The sequence below is a fragment of the Panthera leo genome, chromosome D1 (genome assembly GCF_018350215.1).
Source record: "Panthera leo isolate Ple1 chromosome D1, P.leo_Ple1_pat1.1, whole genome shotgun sequence".
NCBI lineage: Eukaryota > Metazoa > Chordata > Mammalia > Carnivora > Felidae > Panthera > Panthera leo.
The window spans coordinates 36,539,312-36,560,770 of NC_056688.1; the positions used below are offsets into that span (position 1 = coordinate 36,539,312).

General features: G+C 36.9%; 1 non-coding gene across 1 annotated transcript; it reads left to right on the top strand.

Moving 5' to 3' along the window:
- Positions 1 to 6,970: 6,970 nt before the first annotated feature.
- LOC122201596 lies at positions 6,971 to 7,077 on the top strand. Its single transcript, XR_006194276.1, has one exon. It is a non-coding gene; the product is annotated as a U6 spliceosomal RNA (small nuclear RNA).
- Positions 7,078 to 21,459: the final 14,382 nt, after the last annotated feature.

Below are 21,459 nucleotides of genomic sequence, written 5' to 3' on the forward strand. Positions count from 1 at the left end.
CAGAAATGGACTGAATGGCATTACTGATTTCAAAGAATCAAGCTCCACGTATCAACAACTTAAGGGCAAACCAAATGTATGGAACAGTGAGAAAAGCAGTACAGAACTGCAAGGCCATTTTTGGAAAAAAAAATCAAAACTCATCTTTACCTTTTTTTCCTTCATTTTCCCCCCTATTTTTTATAGTATTTTTTTTTTTAAACCAATACGATCTTTTCATCTGGGTTTGCTATAGTAGACAATGGAATATTTTCCAGTGAGAATTTAAAATTCCTGATAATGTATAAACAAATGTCAAGTATTTATTTTTGGCAAGTTTGCCATTATCAAACACTTTACAACTTCTTCAATGTCAAGGCCAATTGTTTTGGAGCTGTCATTTTTCAATATTCCATGTACCTTGATGTGCACTATTAAGTTGGACAACTGGTGAAACATTTACAAAGAGGAGCTCAACTTGAAACTGAAACACAAAAGGATATCATTTTTATTACTAAATTATAAAAACAGAATCATAATTAATAGTAATTATTGAGATAAAGCAATAGTGACATAAACAGAGAACATATTTGTGTTTATGAGCTAGCATATCCCAATATACAACAATAGATCCCGATGTACTCCAGAGAAAAGTTTTAATCTTGAGTGTGGCAATTGTATCCTTCCTTAATACTTTCACTGCTTTGTTCTAAAAAAAGAATGACTACAGAGTTTAAACTAACACTTTATTTGAGATGTTACTCTAAAATAAATCTCTCCTGACACGGATTTATAGGTTGGACTGAGGTTTATTTTAACCTCATGGTTTGGTTATTTTTATGTTATTTTAGATGTTTCTAAAAATTTTAAGTGTCAAACCACATAAATTTCAAATGTCCCTTAAAGCCATTTAGACGTTTTTCTCATTACTGATGATGAGTAAAAATCATTTTTGGAGGCAGCAGTGTATGGGCTTCACTATCTCATTTACCGTAGATATGAGTTTGCTTCATTCCCATTTTTTATAGGCAATAATGCAGCTGTGCAAGGCATTTGCCAATTGTTCTCCTCCTTTTTGTGTGTGCACAGGAACTGATTATGATTTAACACTTCAACACTCAGGCAAACCATTCTTCTCACCCACAAATCCCCACAGAGAACAGACATCAGATCTTTTTGAATAGTTATGAATGCCAACATTCTCCAAGATGTTCCCGGCTGTCCAACAATTTTCTGAGTCCACAGCAACAAAAAATAATCTGCTACAGAGACCTTCAAACCCCCTACACCACCCCTGCAACACACAGTATGACATATTATTCTTCTAACTTCCCCTCCTTTTCACTGAAGGGAAAATAAGAACTGCAAATGAATGGGAGTATAGTTATTACAAAAATAGTTCAATTGTATTCCAGTTTCTTTTTTAAGTAAACTCTAAAATACAGTATATTTTGGAAAGATGATCCTTGGAGACTTTGAAGTACTGGTTACAGCTGACAAGGGAAATAGGCAGAGTTGGGAGTTGAACAAGTTGCGATGGGTTATAAAGGCCAAGGGCCACACTAGTCACATATAGGAGCAAGATACTCAGTGACATCAACTTAGAGGCTGGAAATGTTTCAGAGCACTTTGATTCCCACCAAGATAAGGAATTGAGCAAAGCTGTGAGCTAACCCCCTCCCAAAATCAACTCCAGAGAAACCAGGAAAACAAACAAACAAACTGGGAATGATGAATTCCAGACAATAAGTTAAAAAAATACACAAAAACAAAACAAAAAAACACCTGACAAGATGACTGAGGGCTATGATTAACTAACCATAGTAGATGTCAAGAGGGTATGGGAGGAAACTGGCTGCAGGCTGGACAGAGAGTGAATGACGTGGCAATAAAAGGATTGGTTGGGAAAACCTTTTGAAATTCATCCCACACTCCACCAGGCCACCCCCATGTGGCCTTGAGACAGTCATTCCCTTCATTGTAGGAATCAGGTGTGCCAGGCTGTATCTTCCAGAGGAGAGTTTTGCGGGGTAAGGACAGAAACAACCACACACAGGTGAGGAACTGGTGAACACAGCTGTGGACTGACCAGTAATCCTTGGGTATTCATCCCTCTACACCCTTCTTTCACCTTATAAGCCATGTGCAAACTGCTTTCTCCAATGAAGCGTTTGCTTAAGCTTTTAAGGTTTAAAACCTTGTTAGTTTACTTTTCTCATGGAGTGATAAGAAATGTAAGTGATCAAAATTGATTTTGTACTTTATGGAGTTAGCTGCCCTATCCTTAAACTCAACAGGACTGACAGAACTGGGCCTGAGTTTGGGTCTTTCCCTAGTGCAACTAACCAAACAAAACAACTAATACCCCTTGGGGAACAGGAGTTTAGAAGTTCAAATAGCAACACCCTAGACTTTCAAAGAGTATCTTATTTCAAAAGAAACTGAATAGAATATACTATTTAAAACAGAATTATTGGAACACAGGACCAATAATTTAGAATATATATCATAAATATTGAAAAGGAGATAAGGGGAGATATGGGTATCATGAGACAAAAAAAATTCATCATAAATAAAATAAATTGTGGTATTAGGTATACAATTTACTAACTGAAATGAAGAATGAATATATTACTTGAAATCAGGAATACATAGGAAAAGTTGGAATAGGAATCCAGCTTGGGGGAAAAGAACAGTGAGTTGAAAGAGCAGATTGAAACTCTAGTCCAGAATACATCACAAAAGAATGAAGAAATTTAAAAATATATAAAATGAGAGATAGAGATATGTAAGATAGAATTTAAAATGTTAGGATACACACTAGGGCTTCTAAAAAGAGAAAATTAAAAATGGGTATGAGAAAATAGGTGAAAAAAATGTATAAAAGCCTATAATTCAAGATAAAGATGTCTGAGCTTAAACCATCAGGAGAAAAAAGGAAAAAAAATAGACATAGGATGGAACATTTTCAAAATATCAAGGAAATAAATTTTAAATATTTCTAAGAGAAAAAGCAGGTTACCTCTCAAAACAAAACAAAACAATGGATTTTAGAATGGCATAAAATTGTCACTAGTGACCCAAGATGTAAAAAGAAAATGGAGATTTTTTATTTTAAAGGTAAATAATTTTGACTCAAATTTTATATCACAAGTAGAACTGTAATAAAAATATTTTCAATCAATCATAAATTGCCTCAATTCATTTACCATGTTAAGTAAAACACTTTAAAATTTTTTTTAACATTTCTTCAATTTTGAGAGACACAGAGAGACAGAGCATGAGTGGGGAAGGGGCAGAGAGAGAAGGAGACACAGAATCCGAAGCAGGCTCCAAGCTCTGAGATGTCAGCACAGAGACTGACGCGGGGCTCCAACTCACAAACCGCGAGATCATGACATGAGCTGAAGTTGGATGCTCAACTGACTGAGCCACCCAGGAGCCCCGTAAAACACTTTTTAAGAAGAAATACTAAAATAGTAAGAGACAAAGGAAATGCTACTAGAGATATATGAATAAAGGTGTTCATTATTTTGATGAAATTTATTGGTGTTTATAAAAAAAAGTAAGACCAAAAAAAAAAAAGAAAAATGAAAATTACACACACACACACACACACACACACACACACATACATATATATGAAATAGTATTAAAGACAAAGAGCTTTTGGTGATTGGGAATGGAGGGGAAAAAATGGGAGTCACAAAAGAGGATTGAAGACTACTTGAGTTGGTAGAGGGAAGGCGTAGAGAATGAAGTATTTAATAAGGCAGTGGCAGTGAATAAACATGAATAGGGATCTTCAGTCATTACGAACAATCTATGAAAATTACTAACCCTTACATTCACCAAAGAAAATGCCATCTATCTAAAAGAAGAGAAAAACAGGAAGCAAAAATATTACAAGAAACAAAATATGCATCTAAAATGTCAAATAAATCCTAATAATTAATTTTATAGAGAAAAAGTGGCAAATCACTCATTAAGACAAATACATTCAGATATAAATTATAAAGGAAAAGTATGGTAGCTAGAGTATAAGTCAAGTATTAAATAAACAGATTATACCAGAAAGGTTAAAAACAAAAGACAAAAAGTGATATACTAAAGATATATGAAAGGAAGCTGGAATCAAAATACTAATAATTGACACAAATAGATTTTTAAGACAAAAGATATCAGAAGAGACAGAGAAGATTCGTTGTATATTATGAAAATGTGCAATGAACAAGAAGATACAGCCATCATAAAATACACATACCTAACTTTATAGTTAAAAGAGCATGCAATGTTCAGTTTCTTTCAAGTCTCATTAGTATGTAATGGAGGAATTCCTTGTATTGCTTCAGAAAAGAAATCAAGTCTGAGCTCTTGGGTGAGGAAATAGTGAGGCTAAGTATAGCAATCCAATGACCCTATCCCATGCACACATCTGGATTATATTGATGGACAAATCCACAGAGCATGAGACTTGATGCAAGAAGTATCTGGTCATCATTGTCTCTCAGTACACATGGCCAGTGATAAGAATAAGAAATGCCTTCCCTGAGAACCTGAAAATTTGTGTGTTTTAATATAAATTTACATAGAACAAAATGCGGTAAGGCATCTTGGGCTATTACTGAATTTTGGTGGTGCTGAGAGATTCAGAATTTTGGAGAAGTGTCTGCAGTGTTGCTGCCCAAGGAAAAAACTACACTTGCTTCTCTGCATGTGGCCCATGGACAAGTAGCATCAGTATCAGCAATGAGCTTGTTAGAAATGCAAAATTAGGGGTGCCTGGGTGGCTCAGTCGGTTAAGCAGCCGACTTCGGTTCGGGTCATGATTTCGTGGTCCGTGAGTTCGAGCCCCGCGTCGGGCTCTGTGCTGACAGCTCAGAGCCTGGAGCCTGTTCCAGATTCTGTGTCTCCCTCTCTCTGACCCTCCCCCGTTCATGCTCTGTCTCTCTCTGTCTCAAAAATAAATAAACGTTAAAAAAATTTTTTTTAAAAGAAATGCAAAATTAGACCATGCCAGACCTATAGTTCCAGAACCTGCATTTACCAAGATTCAGAGACAATCCATCAGCACTTTAGAGTTTGAAAAATAACTTTGATATAATAAATTCTGATATAGGAAGCAGATGATCAAGGCTGAGGGAGTAATCAGGTGAAGAATTATTGTGATCTGAACTAGGGTAGCAATGGGAAGGAGTGGAAGGATTTGAAAATATTTTGAACTTACAATTGATGGGCCTTGGTAATAGGCTGCAGTCAGGACAAGTATGAAAAGGAACTATGATAATAAAAATATAATTAAAAGTAGTTTTATCAGAACATCTTATGGTTTTCCTTTCCCTGTCTCCAATAAAGTACACCAGATGCGTACTACACCTGGGCATATGCCCCACTCTAGGTATAAGGAGAGAGAATCCAAGCAGAGCACGGTAGTCCATTTTCAGATTCCATACTTACTGCATCGTACTTATTGCAAAAAGACAACATTTTCCCCTAAGATCTGGATTTAGGCATGAATGGTCACTGTAAAGACTCCAATTCAATATTTCACTGGGGTCCTAGCCAGTACAATCATGCATACAAATTAGAAAGGAGAAATTAAAACTGTTTATTTGTTAATAATAATAAGTTTTTATAATTTATGTATAAAATCCTAAAGAAACTACAAAAATCCTTCTAAAATTGAGTAAATTTAGCATGATCATAGGATACAAAGTCAATATAAAACATCAATTGTATTTCAATATATCATGAATAAATAATTGGAATTTTAAGTTAAAAATGCAATTTAAGGTGTGCCTGGGTGGCTCAGTTGGTTAAGAGTTCAACTCTTAATTACGGCTCAGGTCATGATCTCACTGGTCATGGGGTCAAGCCCCACATGGGGCTCCATTCAGTGTGGACCCTGCTTGGGATTCTCTCTTGGTCCTGCTCTCTGCCCTTCACATACTCACTCAAGTGTGCTCTCTCTCTCCTCTCTCTCTCTCTCTCTCAAAATAAGTAAATAAACTCAAACAATGTAATTTAAGACAGCATTAAAAACCATGATGAGTTAGTCATGAACTTCACATATGCAAAATCTTCACACAAAAAATGACAAAATGTTGTTGAGGGAAACACAGTCCAGAATAAGGGAAATGTACTATGTTCAAGAATAGGAAGACTTGCTATTATTTATATAATTCTCTCCAAATTAGATGATAGGTTTATATAAATTCCAAATAAAACCAATTGTAAAAATTGACAAACTGATAGTAAAATGTATATGGACATGCAAAAAGCAAAGGGCAGGCAAAATAATTTTGAAAGAGAAGGAAGAAGTTAGAGGACTTACACTGGTTTTTTTCAATACTTATTATAAAGATTTACTAATAACATATGTGGTATTGGTGTAAGAATAGACATATAGATTGAAGAAAGAAAACAGAGAATCCAGAAGGAGATCCACATGTCAATTAAACTTCAACAGAAATATAAAAGTAATTAAATGGAATGGACAAGCTTTTTAATAAATCGTTCTGCATACAACATTCAAAAAATAATGCTATTTTCCTTTATAAACAAATAATGTTGGATATGTGATTAGAATAAAATGTTTCAATCCCTCCAGATATCACACACAAAAATTTATAAAAAATGAATTAGGACCTAAATATAAAAGCTAAAGATATAAAACTCTTAGAAGAAAGTAGAGTAAAAAAAAGTATAAACCTCAGGTATGAAAAGGATTTCTTAAACAGAACATAAAAAGCACATAACAGGAGAAAGTTGTAATCTATATTAATCAAATATAAAATTTACCTGCTCTTCTAAAGTCACCATTAAGCAAAGGAAAAGGCAAGCCTTGGACTGGGTACAAATAATTACAATCTGGCAAAGGATTTGTACCTAGAATATATAAAGAATATTACAATAAAATAACAAGATAATAAGTGACTTTTAATAGTGGACAAAATATTTCAAATGATACTCCACAAAAGAAAACATGCAAGTGCTCTCTTCGGCAGCACATATACTAAAATAGGAACAATACAGAGAAGAGTAGCATGGCCCCTGTGCATGGATGACACTCAAATTCATGAAGCATTCCATATTTTTATGAATTAAAAAGTCCTATAAATGAGGTGCAAAATAAAATGGAGGTGGCCATAGCACGGATTGAAGAGGCAGAGGAGAGAATAAGAGAATTAGAAGATAAATTTGTGGAAAAAGAGGAAGCTAAGAAGAAGAGAGATAAAAACAATCCAGGATCATGAGGGAAGATTTAGAGAACTAAATGATGCAATCAAACAGAACAATATTTGTGTCACAGGAATTTAAGAAAAACAAGAGAGATAGAAAGGGGCTGAAGGTATACTTGAACAAATCATAGCTGAGAACTTCCCAGATCTGGGGAAGGAAACAGGTATTGAAATCCAAGAGACACAGAGAACTCCCTTCAGATGTAACTTGAATTGATCTTCTGCATGACATATTTTAGTGAAACTGGCAGAATACAAGGATAGAGATAGAATTCTGAAAGGAGGTAGAAGTGAAGAAACAATGGCCCTGAATGATACATTGGGCCAGATGGACTTGACAGATATATTTAGAACTCTGCATCCCAAAGCAACGGAATATACTTTCTTCTTGAATGCACATGGAACATTCTTCAAGATAGATCACATACTGGGTCACAAAACAGCCCTTAATAAATGTAAAATAATTGAGATCATACCATGCACACTTTCAGACCACAATGATATGAAACTTGAAATCAACCACAGGAAAAAGACTAGAAAACCTCCAAAAGCATAGAGGTTAAAGAACATCCTACTAAGGAATGAATGGAATAGCTTGAGAAGGATAGGTATTATCTCTGCTTTAAACGTCTGGTAGAACTCCCCTGGGAAGCCATCTGGTCTTGGACTCTTATTTGTTGGGAGATTTTTGTTGACTGATTCAATTTCTTCGCTGGTTATGGGTCTGTTCAAGCTTTCTATTTCCTCCTGATTGAGTTTTGGAAGAGTGTGGGTGTTTAGGAATTTGTCCATTTCTTCCAGGTTGTCCAGTTTGTTGGCATATAATGTTTCATAGTATTCCCTGATAATTGCTTGTATCTCTGAGGGATTGGTTGTAATAATTCCATTTTCATTCATGATTTTATCTATTTGGGTCATCTCCCTCTTCTTTTTGAGAAGCCTGGCTAGAGGTTTGTCAATTTTGTTTATTTTTTCAAAAAACCAACTCTTGGTTTTGTTGATCTGCTCTACAGTTTTTTTAGATTCTATATTGTTTATTTCTGCTCTGATCTTTATTATTTCTCTTCTTCTGCTGGGTTTAGGCTGCCTTTGCTGTTCTGCTTCTATTTCCTTTGGGTGTGCTGTTAGATTTTGTATTTGGGATTTTTCTTGTTTCTTGAGATAGGCCTGGATTGCAATGTATTTTCCTCTCAGAACTGCCTTTGCTGTGTCCCAAAGCATTTGGATTGTTGTATTTTCATTTTCGTTTGTTTCCATATATTTTTTAATTTCTTCTCTAATTGCCTGGTTGACCCACTCATTCTTTAGTAGGGTATTCTTTAACCTCCATGCTTTTGGAGGTTTTCCAGACTTTTTCCTGTGGTTGATTTCAAGCTTCATAGCATTGTGGTCTGAAAGAATGCATGGTATAATTTCAATTTTTGTATACTTATGAAGGGCTGTTTTGTGACCCAGTATGTGATCTCTCTTGGAGAATGTTCCATGTGCACTCGAGAAGAAAGTATATTCTGTTGCTTTGGGATGCAGAGTTCTAAATATATCTGTCAAGTCCATCTGATCCAATGTATCACTCAGGGCCCTTGTTTCTTTATTGACCGTGTGTCTAGATGATCTATCCATTTCTGTAAGTGGAGTGTTAAAGTCCCCTGCAATTACCACATTCTTATCAATAAGGTTGCTTATGTTTATGAGTAATTGTCTTATATATTTGGGGGCTCAGGTATTTGGCACATAGACATTTATAATTGTTAGCTCTTCCTGATGGATAGACCCTGTAATTATTATATAATGCCCTTGTTCATCTCTTGTTACAGCCTTTAATTTAAAGTCTAGTTTGTCTGATATAAGTATGGCTACTCCAGCTTTCTTTTGGCTTCCAGTAGCATGATAAATAGTTCTCCATCCCTTCACTCTCAATCTGAAGGTGGTCTCAGGTCTAAAATGAGTCTCTTGTAGACAGCAAATAGATGGGTCTTGTTTTTTTATCCATTCTGATACCCTATGTCTTTTGGTTGGTGCATTTAGTCCATTTACATTCAGTGATATTATGGAAAGATATGAGTTTAGCGTCATTGTGATGTCGTATGTTTTATGCTTGTAGCGATGTCTCTGGTACTTTGTCTCACAGGATCCCCCTTAGGATCTCTTGTAGGGCTGGTTTAGTGGTGACAAATTCCTTCAGGGTTTGTTTGTTTGGGAAGATCTTTATCTCTCCTATTCTAAATGACAGACTTGCTGGATAACGGATTCTCGGCTGCATATTTTTTCTGTTCATCACATTGAAGATCTCCTGCCATGCCTTTCTGGCCTGCCAAGTTTCAGAAGAGAGATCAGTCATGAGTCTTATAGGCCTCCCTTTATATGTGAGGGCACGTTTATCTCTAGGTGCTTTCAGAATTTTCTCTTTATCCTTGTATTTTGCCAGTTTCACTATGATATGTCGTGCAGAAGATTGATTCAAGTTATGTCTGAAGGGAGTTCCCGGTGCCTCTTGGATTTCAATGCCTTTTTCCTTCCCCAATTCAGGGAAGTTCTCAGCTATTATTTCTTCAAATACACCTTCAGCACCTTTCCCTCTCTCTTCCTCCTCTGGAATACCAATTATGTGTAGATCATTTCTCTTTAGTGCATCACTTAGTTCTCTAATTCCCCCCTCATACTCCTGGATTTTTTTTATCTCTCTTTTTCTCAGCTTCCTCTTTTTCCATAATTTTACCTTCTAGTTCACCTATTCTTTCCTCTGCCTCTTCAATCTGAGCCATGGTTGTTTCTATTTTATTTTGCAGCTCGTTTATAGCATTTTTTAGTTCCTCCTGACTATTCCTTAGTCCCTTGATCTCTGTAGCAATAGATTCTCTGCTGTCCTTTATACTGTTTTCAAGCCCAGCGATTAATTTTATGACTATTATTCTATATTCACTTTCTGTTACATTGCTTAAATCCTTTTTGATCAGTTCATTAGCTGTTATTTCCTGGAGATTCTTTTGAGGGGAATTCTTCTGTTTGGTTATTTTGGATAGAACCTGGAGTGGTGCGGACCTGCAGGGCACTTCCCCTGTGCTCTCTTGAATAACTGGAGTTGGTGGGTGGGGCCACAGTCAGACCTGATGTCTGCCCCCTGCCCACCACTGGGGCCACAATCAGACTGGTGTGTACCTTCTTTTCCCCTCTCCTAGGGGCGGGATTCACTGGTTGGCATGGCCCATCTGGGCTACTTGTACACTGCCAGGCTTGTGGTGCTGGGGATCTGGCGTATTAGCTAGGGTGGATAGGCAAGGTACATGGGGCAGGAGGGGTAGGCTTACTCACTTCTCCTTTGGTGATCCTCTTCGGGAGGGGCCCTGTGGCAGAGGGAGGCAGGCAGACCCATCAGAGGGATGGATCCACAGAAGCACAGTGTTGGGTGTTTGCCCGGTGCAAGCAAGTTCCGTGGTAGGAACTGGTTCCCTTTGGGATTTTGGCTGGGGGATTGGTGAGGGAGATGGTGCTGGTGAGTGCCTTTGTTCCCCGCCAAGCTGAGCTCTGTCATCTGGGGCTCAACAACTCTCCCTCCCGTTGTCCTCCAGCCCTCCCATTCTCCGAGCAGAGCTGTTAGCTTATAACCTTCCAGATGTCAAGTCCTGCTTGCTGTCAGAACACACTCCATCCGGCCCCTCCGCTTTTGCAAGCCAGACTCAGGGGCTCTGCTTGGCCGGCAGGCCGCCCCTGCACCCTGACTCCCTCCCGCTAGTCCCTGTAGGGTGCACCGCCTCGGCACCCTTCCTACCCAATTCCGTGGGGCTCTCATCTGCACTTGGCTCTGGAGACGCCATTCTGCTAGTCTTCTGGAGGTTTTCTGGCTTTAGGCAGGTGTAGGTGGAATCTATGTGACCAGCAGGACGCGGTGATCCCAGCGTCCTCCTATGCTGCCATCTTCCTTAGAATCCTATGATATGCTCTTCTGCCAAAATTGCACCCAGGCTCTCAGTAAACAGGCACTGGCAGTTCTTGGAGCTGCATGTCAGACTCCGTGATTTTCTCCTGATGCCTCATGTGACCCAGCCACTTGAGAAGGACTAGCTAGAGCATTTCTAGCTATTTTGAGTTCCTTCTGACACTGACCTAGGCTGTTCACTGAGGAGGCCGTAGGAGATGGGAAGGGCTGTATCAGCTTCCTCAAAATGACTTCTCAGGCAGCTGACTGCCTGCAGCTTTGCGACAAGACTGAAAATAAGAAATCATATGTGCATCGTTTTCCAGGTGGGGAAGTAAAGAACAAGCAATCTGGACTGCCCGCCAACAATCCAGATGGTCACCTGGGCTGGCTGAGGTACTCAGTAGGATGTAGGGGAAGTGATTTCTTTAAATCTTGATGGTAAAGATGTGAATTGTCGTATAACTTTGAAAAACTGACATCTAATGAAATTTACCATTCTTCGCCAATCCCCCTGTTCCATTCCTGGGACTTGAAGCCCTGAGGACCTGCTCACTGGCCCAGGGGCACCCCAGCACCCTGAGTGCTCCACCCACACTTTCCCTAACTCCGAAGCCGGCTCCTCTGTGTACTCTAGAGTGCTGTGGCAAGAATCCAGCATCTGGCTAGCTCTCAGAAAAACAGACCTACTAAGGAATGAATGGATCAACCAGGCAATTAGAGAAGAAATTGAAAAAATGAAAATGAAAATACAATAATCCAAATGCTTTGGGAGACAGCAAAGGCAGTCCTGAAAGGAAAATACATTTAATCCAGGCCTATCTCAAGAAACAAAAAACAATCCCAAATACAAAATCTAACAGCACACTTAAAGGAACTAGAAGCAGAACAACAAAGACACCCAACACCCAGCAGAAATAAACAATATAGAATCCAAAAAAAAAAAAATACAAAAACAAAAGACAGTAGAGAAGATCAATAAAATCAAGAGTTTGTTTTTTTGAAAAAATAAACAAAATTGACAAACCTCTAGCCAGACTTTTCAAAAAGAAAAGAGAGAGGACTCAAATAGATAAAATCAGAAATGAAAATGGAATTATTACAACTAATCCCTCAGAAATACAAGCAATTATCAGGGAATACTATTAAAAATTATATGCCAACAAACTGGACAACCTGGAAGAAATGGACAAACTCCTAAGCATCCACACACTTCCAAAACTCAAACAGGAAGTAATAGAAAACTTGAATAGACCCATAACCAGCAAGAAATTGAATCAGTTATCAAAAATCTCCCAACAAATAAGAGTCCTGGACCAGATGGATTCCCTGGGGAATTCTACCAGACATTTAAGGTGTGATAATACCTATCCTTCTCAAGCTGTTCCAAAAAATAGAAAGGGAAGGAAAACTTCCAGACTCATTCTATAAAGCCAGCATTACCTTGATTCCCAAACCAGAGACCTAGGAAAAAAAAAAAAAAAAGAACTACAGGCCAATTTCCCTGATGAATATGGATGCAAAAATTCTCAACAAGATACTAGCAAATCGAATTCAACAGCATATAAAAAGAATTATTCACCATGATTAAGTGGGATTCATTCCTGGCTGTAGGGCTGGTTCAATATTCACAAATCAATCAATGTGATACATTGCATTAATAAAAGAAAAGATAAGAACCATATGATCCTGTCAATCGATGCAGAAATAGTATTTGACAAAATACAGCATCCATTCTTAATCAAAACCCTTGAAAACTCGGGATAAAAGGAACATAGTTAAACATCATAGAAGCCATTTATGACAAGCCCACAGCTAATATCATCCTCAATGGGGAAAAACTGAGAGCTTTCCCCCTGAGATCAGGAACATGACAGGGATGTGCACTCTCACCGCTGTTGTTTAACATAATGTTGAAAGTCCTAGCATCAGCAATCAGACAACAAAAGGAAATCAAAACCATCAAAACTGGCAAAGATGAAGTGAAACTTTCTCTTTTTTGCAGATGACCTGATACTCTACATGGAAAACCCGACAGACTCCACCAAGTCTGCTAGAACTGATTCATGAATTCAGCAAAGTTGCAGGATACAAAATTAATGTACAGGAATCTGTTGCATTTTTATACACCAATAATGAAGCAACACAAAGAGAAATAAAGAAACTGATTCTATTCACAATTGCACCAAGAATCATAAAATACCTAGGAATAAACCTAACCAAAGACGTAAAAGATCTATATGCTGAAAAATATAGAAAACTTATGAAGGAATTTGAAGAAAATACAAAGTAATGGAAAAATATTCCTTGTTCATGGACTGGAAGAATAAGTATTGTTAAAATGTCAATACTACTCAAAACAATCTACACATTCAAGGCAATCCCAATCAAAATTGCACCAACAGTCTTCTCGAACCTAGAACAAGCAATCCTAAAATTTGTATGGAACTACAAAAGACCCAGAATAGCCAAAGTAATATTGAAGAAGAAAACCAAAGTTGAAGGCATCACAATCCCAGACTTTAGCCTCTACTACCAAGCTGTTATCATTAAGACAGCATGGTATTGGCACAAAAACAGACACATAGGCCAATGGAATAGAATAGAGAACCCAGAATCGGACCCACAAATGTATGGCCAACTAATCTTTGACAAAGCAGGAAAGAATATCCAATGGAAAAAAGACAATCTCTTTGACAAATGGTCCTGGGAGAACTGGACAGTAACATGCAGAAGAATGAAACTAGACCACTTTCTTACACCATTCACAAAAGTAAACTCAAAATGGATGAAGGACCTGAATGTGGGAAAGGAAACCATCAAAATCCTAGAGGAGAAAGCCAGAAAAAACTTCTTTGACCTCAGCCGCAGCAATTTCTTACTCAACACATATCCAAAGGCAAGGTATTTAAAAGCAAAAATGAACTATTGGGACCTCATGAAGATAAAAAGATTCTGCACCGCAAAGGAAACAATCAACAAACTAAAAGGCAACCGATGGAGTAGAAAAATATATTTGCAAATGACATATCGGACAAAGGGCTAGTATCCATAATCTATAAAGAACCCACCAAACTCCACACCCAAAAAACAAATAATCCGGTGAAGAAATGGGCAGAAGACATGGATAGACACTTTTCTAAAGAAGACATCAAGGTGGCCAACAGACACATGAAACGATGCTCAACGTCACTCCTCATCAGGGAAATACAAATCAAACCCACACTGAGATACCACCAAATCCCAGTTAGAGTGGCTAAAATGAATAAATCAGGAGACTATAGATGCTGGCAAGGATGTGGAGAAATGAGAACCCGCTTGCACTGTTGGTGGGAATGCCAACTGGTGCAGCCACTCTGGAAAACAGTGTGGTGGTTCCTCAAAAGATTAAAAATAGATCTATCCTATGGCCCAGCAATAGCACTGCTAGGAATTTACCCAAAGGATACAGGAGTGCTGATGCATAGGGGCACTTGTACCCAATGTTTATAGCAGCACTTTCAACAATAGCCAAATTATGGAAAGAGCCTAAATGTCCATCAACTGACGAATGGATAAAAAAGATGTGGTTTATATATACAATGGAATACTACTTGGCAATGAGAAAGAATGAAATCTGACCATTTTTAGCAACTTGGGTGGAACTAGAGGGTATTATGTTAAGTGAAATAAGTCAGGCAGAGAAAGACAGATACCATATTTTTTCACTCATATGTGGATCCTGAGAAACTTCACAGAAGCCCCTGGGGGAGGGTAAAGGGGGAAAAAAGTTAGAGAGAGGGAGAGAGGCAAAACATAAGAGACTCTCGGATACTGAGAACAAACTGAGGGTTGATGGGGGATAGGGGAGAGGGAAAAGTGGATGATGGGCACTGAGGAGGGCACCTGTTTGGATGAGCACTGGGTGTTGTATGGAAACCAATTTGACAATAAATTATATTTAATATAAAAAATAAAATACACAAATGTCCAAATTAACACATGAAAAGATGCTCATCATTAAAATTTAAATTAAAACTACAATGAGATTGTACTGCATACCCATTAGAATAGCCAATATTAAAAGACTTGCCAAATCAAGTGTTGGTAAGTTAGTGGAACAACTAGAGTTCTCATTCATTGATTTTGACAGTGTAAGATAGTACAACCATTTTGGAAAATAGTTTGACGATACCTTATGTAATTGACCATATACTCATATAGTAGTCACAGGTAGGTCACTCAGATTTCTTGTCACTCAGATTTCCTTCCAAGAAAGTATACACTGCCCCATTGTACAGAATGTGCTTAAAGGATACTTTCCACCTGTTCAACTCTGCAGTGGCCTGCCTTAGCTTTCAGTGTGAGATCATGCTATTATCAATGTGGCCACCAAACAGTAAGCAAGAAGATAATATGAGACTTCTATGCAACACAAGATTCCTTTAATTGCTGATCTTTGATCTGGAGCTCCCTGTTGGGCGATCAGAGACATTTCCAGGTCTGGATTACTGTCTGATTTCTTCCCCTACCCAATTCTACTTCACACCTTTTATTTCTCACAGGTGTTTCTCCTCAACAAAAGTTTAGCACTCCTAAATCCCTCTCAGTGTCTGCTTCCCAGAAAACTCAACCTATGACAGTTAGCCCTAAGAGTGGGGTAAGAAAGCAAGCTGTAAAATGGGTTTGAGAGAGTGGATTATCTATGAATTATCTGGGAATGAAGACTTCATACCTTGTGGCAGGTGGTGTGAAGACAGCTCCTGGCACTGGATCGCACTCCAGTTATTAAAACTTTCATCCATTTTGAGCTGGGATAATGCTGATGGAGGGTAATGTACTAGTGGGTATGATAATACATATAGAAATAATGGAATTGCCTTGACGGTATATAAGCTTATAATTAAAAGCTGATGATAATTAGCAAAGAGTAGATAACTAAGAATGAGAGTCAGAGAGTTCCTTTTGTAGCATACAGAGAGGCTTTCATTGTATGCAGGGAATGAACATAGAACACCGGAAGATCAAGAGCTGAATACTCAGTCAACACCAGAAGTTTTATTCCAAAATCATGGCCCTAATTTGGAAAATCAGGGATCCTAACATGCAGGATGAGAATATCTAGGTGGATGACCCCAAAATATTTATTTCCCACATTTTTTTCTAAACATTCTGGCCCTATAGAAGTTTCCCATCCTTGCCTATTAGTGGTAGTACCCTACCTATGCAGAAAAATAATGCATAATTATTTCAGCCAAAAAGCAAACGCAAACCGCCACTTCTCCCAGCTGCCATCCCTATAACTCTAACAACCAGGGTTAAGTCAATGTATAATCCATCCAAGGGCAAGCTGTGCCTGATAAAGGAGAAAAAGGACTCTACACCAAAGATCCTCTCTTTCTCAGAGAAATCAAACAGTGATAATACATGATTAATTTTATCCCCAGATATTTACCAAAGAGGATTAATGACTGGGTTCTATGAGAAGCAGACATCAACATGGGATAATACATACAAGAGATTTGTTGGAAGAAACACATGTTAAAGGTAAAGGGTCATTATGAGGTGAGAGCCTTCAGAGCACGCTACAAGTCTAACAGCTGTGAAAAAAGAGAATGAAGAAAAGATTCTATAGTAATAATCTCATGCTGTAGTTTTGAGAAAATCTCTGCCTCACTGATGGGATACCCAAAAAAAGTATGGCTTGTGAGAAGAGTCCTGTGTTGGGTGAAAATGGCTTGGCTTGGGGCTTAGTCACTGGCTAGTAACAGCCTGGGGGAAGTGTGATATGGATGTGACTGCCTCTACAGCCCATATGAGGTATGACAGCTGGAGATTGTCTGTCAACTGTCTCCCTGGAGCAAGCTATCTTAAAATGATCCTATTTTGAAACAATCCAAATTTCCATCAATCAAATGGTTAAACAAATACGGCATATTCTTATGATGAAATAGTGTTCATGAATAAAATGAGACAAACTATGTGCAACAACTTGGATGAATCTCAAAACTTTTGCCATGAATGAAGTCAAAGAGAGAAGATGGAACACTATATAATTTTATTTATATAAAGTTCTAGAACAAACAAAACTCATGTATAGTGATAAAAATTTGATTAGTAGTTACCTGTGCCAAGGATTTCAGGGGAATTGGTTATAAAGGGTCAGAAGAGAATTTTTGGTGCATGTTGAAATCTTCATTATCAGAAGTGAGGCTATGATTACATGGAAATATGTATTAGGTAAACTTATCAAATTGTACTCTAAAAATGGTTGCATTCATTTGTATAAATTATAGATCTATAAAACAGATTTTAAAATATTTGGCTACCTAAATAATCCTATATTAAGAACACCCCTTATTTTTCTATATCAACTAACTAATACAATTCAATTCAGTTCAATAAATATCCAAGAAGGGCTACGAGGCCATACTTCCTATATGGCAATATTTTTTTTAAAAAGCTTTTAAACTATATATATATATATATATATATATATTCACTTGTTCTTTGATTCACAGATACTGCTCTATTTTTCAGTTACCACACCATTAAAGGGCCAATCATCTATTACTCTCATTAGTGTGTGTATATATATATATATATATATATATATATATATATATATACACACATATATATATGTGTGTGTGTGTATATATATATATTATAAAAAACCAGGAAACTCATCAGTTTACATACTGAGCTTGAGTATGATTCCAAACAGAAAATTAAATCTGATAATATCCTAAAGTGTATATAATTGTTTTGCTTCTCAATCCTACAATTTAAGTGACCCACTACATAATAATATGAATAATAATAATAATACTCTACCATAAGTTAATGAAACTCTATCCTCCTTCTGAGTTATTCATTAATAATACAAAACTCTTCTGAAATTATGTTTCATCAGCTATTTCCAAGATTCTTTAATGCACTGAAGAGGGTTACAAAGTTAATAGAAATAAAATGGATTTTCACAGGAGATTTGAAGATAGTTAAAGCCATTGATTAGAAAGACAATTGTGTGTTAAAATGCCCCAGAGACGTTAGGAATGGTTGCCTTTGTATGCATATGTCAAGAAGGCAAGCACCCAAAAGATGAATGATAATAAGTGGAAAATACAGATCAATACACCTGGAATTAAAAAAAAAAATAAGGCAATTTAAAAATGAATTTCAGAGTAAATAGAAATCAAGTGATTTATATAAATGAGGATGGTTTGTGTTATGCTTAGTTCTGTGAAGAAGCAAGTAATACAAGTATTAGAGCTCACATATAAAATGAAACAGAAAGAAAGAAAAAAGAGAGAGAAAGAGAAAGAAAAATAAAGAAGGAAAAGAAGGAAGGAAGGAAGGAAGGAAGGAAGGAAGGAAGGAAGGAAGAGAGGGAGGGAGGGAGGGGAGGGAGGGATAGCCTCTTTCAGTACAAGTAACTCTAGTCAGTAAGGGCACCAGAATGTTAATATTCACTTGTTCTTTGATTGACAGATACTGCTTTATTTTTCAGTTACCACACCATTAAAGGGCCAATCCTCTATTGCTCATTAGTAAGTGTAAGTCCCTTGTTTAATCTGGGATTTCAAGCTCATATAAGAATTTCCATTTGCATTGAGGTGACACTGAATTTCAATTTAATTGCCTCTGTATGTATGTGACAGTCTGAATGTTTGTATCCTTGCAAATTCATATGTTGAAACTTAATCCCCAAAGTGATAGTATTTGGAGATGGGAATTTTGGAGGTGATTAAGTGATGAGGGTGAAGCTCTTATGAATGGGATTAAAGATTTTATAAAAGATGCTCCAGAGAGCTCCCCAGTCCCTTGTGCCATGTGAGATTACAGAAAAAAAAAAAATTGGCTATAAATCAGGAAATGAGCCCTCAGCAGACACTGGATATATCAACATCTTGATCATGGACACCACAGTCTCTAGAAGAACTATGAGAAATAAAGTTCTGTTGTTTACAAACCACCCATTCTATGATATTTTGTTATAGCAGCTTGAATGGACTAACACACTATTTTTAGACATGGGATACTCTATTAGTCCAATCATAAGTATCAAATCACTATATTTTTCTTAGAAAATTCTAATTTAATTGGCTTTTTTGTTGTCTTTGAAAATGATTCATTTAGTGTGGAGAGAATTGATATTTACTTATTTTATCCTTTAATGATATATATTTGATAAACATACTATCACTGATACGGAAAAAACTCCCAGATCACATGACCTTCTTATTGCTACATAGAATATTTTACCACATAAAATAGGGGTTGCTTGACCTCTAGAGAAAGAAAGTTCTTTTGTTTTTTCCTCATCTCTTTATTCTACTCCACAAAAAGTTATGCTAATAATATTTATTGTATTCTAAAAGACTCACTGAACAAATTTTTTTTTCAGGTACGAAACTTCCTAAAAATAACTTGCTTTGTATTGCATGACCCCATCCTCTAGCTTTTCTCCTACTAGTCCTAGAAAATTTGACTATTCATTTAACAAGTATTACAAAGTCTAAAACTTGTATCTGGATGTTGGGCTGGTTTTTCTTGTTTCTGTAGTAGTAAAATTCTATTCCTTTATTTGTGACCACAACCTCCAAAACATTAAAGTCTGATGTGAGTGTTTTTTTTTTCTTTTTTTAACCTATATCATATAACTTTCCCTTCAGTGACCTTGCCAGAGAGAGGAATATTGGAGTCAAATCAAATTTCAGTTATTTCTGAATTTCACGACCTCATGCTATGAGAAAATAGCATTTTAATTCAACAGCATAATTATTCTCAATTTTCTACATCCTCAACAAAGTACTAAATTATAGAACTAAGACCATAGGAAGACATGGACAGTTTTTTGCTTAGTATATAGTAGGAGAAGTAATATCATTAACTATTTATGAATAAGACCTTAGAGGTTCTTTCAGCTTAAATTTCTACTGAAGAACCAAAAAAAAAAAAAAAAGGAAGAAAGAAACAAACAAACAAACAAAGATATCAGGATGCCTAAGTGAGTATAAAACAGAAATGCCAACATATGCAAAACCTTCAATATATTAAATGGGAAGAGAACTTGTTTTATAATTCTTGAATTACCTCTTTAATGTCTGAGAATTAAAAGTTTTGAAGGACTAGTGCAAGGGATGATTGATTAAGAGACTTCTTTGGAGAAAGCAGCTGTTATAGTTAGACATCCACACATTGCCTCACTCAAACCCACCACAGCTTTAGGGTAAGGACACATGATACCATCTTTGAAACCTAGTCATTAATGATCTTCAAGCGGGTTCCTAAAACCCATTGAATTATATATCCTTCAGTTGGGATGCACAGATAATAGGTGCCTGCTTCACACTGAAAAAAGCTGTGGCACCAATACTTGAACAGATTATGACCCTCTGCTAGAAATTCTAGGGTGCAATAGAAAGGTAGAGATAGGAGACTTCAGGAATATGATAAGTTTACCCCCACTCCCAGGGTTTGTTGGGTTAGGAATGCCTCAGTATTTTTCAACAATGAGCCATAGTTCACATGAGAGATGATATCATCATGAGATCTTCAAGAAAGCTGCCTGAAGGGTCTAGCAATTTCAGTCCAAAATCCAGCTGGAATTTACCATTGGTTACCTATAAGTAGAGGGAGGAGTCAAGCAACCACCCAGGATAGGGATGCATCACCCTGGAGTAATGAACTTCTGGCTGTGAAGTTTCAACAGGAAGCTTCCTAAGAACCCAAAGAACACCAAGTCAGGTTACAAAGGTACTAGTTCAAGTAAAAACTGTACAAATGTCTTTGCTCTCCTTTCCTTCCTTTAATACTGATCAGGTCCAAAATAACATTTATGTGTTATGGAAGTAGGGGGAAAGGAAACCAAGAACTGTTCTAAGTGCAGGCTTCCAGGCTGAAGAAAGGAATATTTACTGTTAAATTAAGTTGACATTTAGAAAATAAATGTAAGTATGTAATTCCATAATTAAGGATGTATTTGTGACTTAAGGTCATTAAACGCCTTTCTGTTTCCTGAAAATAAGCATCAAAGATATAGACATGTCAATGAGCAATAGGCTCTCTGTTCTGTTTCATTGATCCTCAGTGAATTGAGTTTGAAGGAATAACGGGATAAACAAAAATGCATGTTTGTTACAAGGCATACAGCATGATTGACCAACACAGTAGTTATAGTTATGATGTGCCAGGAAATATACAAATATTATTTCATTTCTACTTTACACTAGTCCTATGTGGTAAGTATTACAATCTCTCTTTTACAAAGAAAAAAAAAAAACTAAATTCAAACATGGTAATCAAGTTGTCCAAGGACACTAAATAGCTAAGATGGAATTT